Source organism: Bradysia coprophila, unplaced genomic scaffold (assembly GCF_014529535.1).
Source record: "Bradysia coprophila strain Holo2 unplaced genomic scaffold, BU_Bcop_v1 contig_50, whole genome shotgun sequence".
Taxonomy (NCBI): domain Eukaryota; kingdom Metazoa; phylum Arthropoda; class Insecta; order Diptera; family Sciaridae; genus Bradysia; species Bradysia coprophila.
This window is the reverse complement of record NW_023503751.1, coordinates 2,032,469-2,036,052: the sequence shown is the minus strand read 5'-3', so window position 1 is coordinate 2,036,052 and position 3,584 is coordinate 2,032,469.

Here is a 3,584-nt window from a genome sequence, read left to right as displayed (position 1 = left end):
TTTCGGATACGATGTCGTCGGCTTAAATTTATAATTTTCCAAACTTAATGTCGTTAAGCCGGAGATGGTACAATTTTGATTAGACTGCGACATTGCACACGGTACCGCGAGAATTTCACAATTGGTTATTTCAAACTCGCTTACAATTGCAAGCAAAAGAATAGCTGTCGATTGGAACATTTTCGTATTAAATCGATGTGACTTGACTGAAACACTGAATGTAACTAACTCATTTACTGTAAAAGTAAAGCATCCGGTTTAATGAACGTTATCAGCAAGAACAATATAATCGAAAACGAATTGAATAGTTATGCTTGATTTCCACTTACTCCGTCTACTTTCTAAACAATTAAAACGAGGCGCGGCTTAGCTTATGGTAGATGTAGATCTCGTCAATATAGTATAATCTACGATCTAATATTCTACTAAGAAAAGACCATAGATGTTGTTCATGCCTGTGAACGAATGATTTATTCGTGGAAAGTATATATAGGCTACTTCTAAGTCTACTAGACGATTTTCATTTGTATGGCCGGCCAGATGTGACTTATGTCACGATAAGCTAAACGGAGGCAAAACGGCTTATGTTGTCGATGGAAGCCATTTTAACACGAATTAGCTTAGAATTAGTCCCTCTATCCGTTGCGGTAACAATCTGTATTCAAATTGACTCGTTGGTCCCGCACGGCCATGAGTGGATCCGCGAACTATTTAAGTTTTGTTCAACCCCACCGTGTCGAAAATGGACATATTCGGGTCGTCCCTTCGTGAGTTAGGGCCGCCTAAGTGTTTTAAGGTCTTTTGGGGATATCTATGGCAAAATAGACGACGGAAATGTAAATGACACGACAAATGGTAGGTATTGTTAATACCAATATAGGAAAAAAAAGTTTTTTTAAATCTGGTGAGTGGACCGTGAGTTAGGGACTTAGAAGTGAAAGGCTACTCGGCCCTATGTGTACACATTTCATAAAAATTTGGGACGCAATAGGCTTACGGTAAAAGAAGGGCGACAGACGTGCTAGGGTCACGTATGTACGCAATAGATATACGGGGCTCAGTCCTAAATAGACTTAAATCTAGTCCCACACAGATGGCGCTGTCTTACATATCGATCACATTAGAAAATATAGTGTGTCGATACGGAATAATGCCCATTTGATGAAAGTAGGTCGCAAAAACTTTATATCTGCACAGGGGCCGTTCATTAATTACGTAACGCAAAAGAGGGGAAGAGGGGGTATCAGTCTAGCGTTACACAGCGTTACAGGGGGAGGGGGGGTCTGACAGTAACGTTACGTCACGCAACATATTTCGTACTAAAAAGTCTGTGCAGCGAATCGAGTTTCAAATACATGGTTTGTAACATAAAAAAATCAAATTAAAACATTTCCATTTAAAATAAATTAATATGTGCTTAAAAACTTGCACATTGCAACATTATTTTTCAGTAGGTGACGCCCGAAACTTATCACCATGGACATGTCTGTCTAAATTGTAAAAAAAAATCCGAAGCAATCGTATACATACAATTCGTGTAGTTTTTTTGTAATTACTGTAAGAAAAATATCAATTTTTTCATGAGTTGTGTTACGTAAGAAACCGGGGGAGGGGGGGGGGGGGGTATGACCTTGCGTTACACTAGCGTTACAGGAGGGGGGAGGGGGTCTTGAAAATGTCAATTTTTGCGTTACGTAATTTATGAACGGCCCCACAACGTACAATATCGTTGTATTGCATTACACATATAATTTCTAGTGAATACAAAAGTTTCTCTACGAGCCGACAATATGGTTGAGGCAATTTGAAATTTAGTTCGATTGAAACCCGACAAGTCAAGTCTTAATCATGATGTAATTTCCTGCAAGTGAACTTTTTATCATCTCGAAACATGTATTATTCACAAAACTGTGACTTATTGCTGTGGTTTTCACTGTTCGGCTTATATCTGGCGCTAAAGATAGGCCATATCAACGTGATATGCGCGTTAATATTTCCTTCCTGCAACGTATTCAATGTCATGTGCATCTTGGAAACTATTTCTTGTTGATCAAGCAAAAAAATCGTTGGTTTAGTATAATCGGAACGCAGGATTCAACTAAGAAAATTAAACGATAAGTTTTCACTTGATTTCGACCAATATCATGTCCGCACGTTAGTAAGCGGGCGTGACGCAAGTCCACTACCAAAAATGTTTTTAAAAACATAGCTAACGCCGACCCGTACGAAACACCTAATTCGTATCAAAACTTTTGATTCAAAAGCCTTTAATGTGAAACTCTTTATTTCTCTTACTTCATACTCTTCTCCACTGAAAAGCCATTCGCCCTTTAAAATCACTTGCATTATACAGGCAATATAGACAGCCCCGTACGAAGTCAACTTTCATAAATTCCTATTTAAACAGCTATATACCGCTATATTTACCTATATTTCACTATAAATAAACATTTCACAGAGGAATATGCTATTATATATCTCTATATGCCTGCATATAGCTCAATATAGGTGAATATAGATATATATAGATGTCCATATATGGAATGCCTGAAACACCCCACACACATAACAAATTATTTCCATTCGAGGGGGTGAAACCACCCTTGGAACAAAGATGCGAAAGTTTTTTGACCGGTTTACTGTTTTTGATTATGCAGACAGTAATTTTTTCCGTGGTAATTTTGTCCGGGGTAATAATTTCCCGGTTATTATGTCCGGGTTGGTTACTTCAGACCCCAGATTCAGCAACTGATGAAATATTTCACAGTGATGCCACCGATGCCGAACCTGACCACATTAACCGCGGTAGGTAATATAAGTTTTAATAGAGTGTTTGTCAAAGTGTTGGTGCCTCATCGGAAATGGGATTTGAAAATGATTCCGAACGGTGTTGTTTTTGAAAAAATAAACTAATAGACACGCTCAAAATTGTTTTTTTTTTTAACAAGAAGACTCGACGGGCTCAACTTGAGGTATCATTAGAAAGCTGAGACAGAGTACAACAAGGATCTCTCATATTTCATTATGTGAAACAACATCGCTAAGTGTTAAAATTGTAGTTCATTGTAAATTGTAACTTGTCGTTCATTTTTGTTTTAATCGCACTATCTTAAATTTAGAATTAACTGTATCGAGTATTCTGTGAAGTAGGGTATAAATATCGTGGATATTTAAGAAGCTCGACTTCTACCAACCTGTTGAACAAGCTGCATTTAGATCAGGATTCAGCACAAACGACCACTTACATGTGATGAGAACGCTAATTGAGAAATGCAATGAATGCAAGATTGATATTCATAGACTTTGAAAAAGCTTTTGATTCAGTGGAAACATGGTCGATATTGGACGCATTAGACGAATGTAGAGTAGACTCAAGGTACTCCAACACAATTCGATATGTGTACAAAAATGCTACTTCATGTATAAAACTTCATAAGAGCACGGAGAAATTCAGAATTGGCAGAGGTGTACGACAGGGTGACACCATATCACCTAAGTTATTCACATCGATTCTGGAGAGTGTTTTTAAGAAATTAGACTGGAGTGAAATGGGTATCAACATAAATGGAGAGTACCTGAGTAAT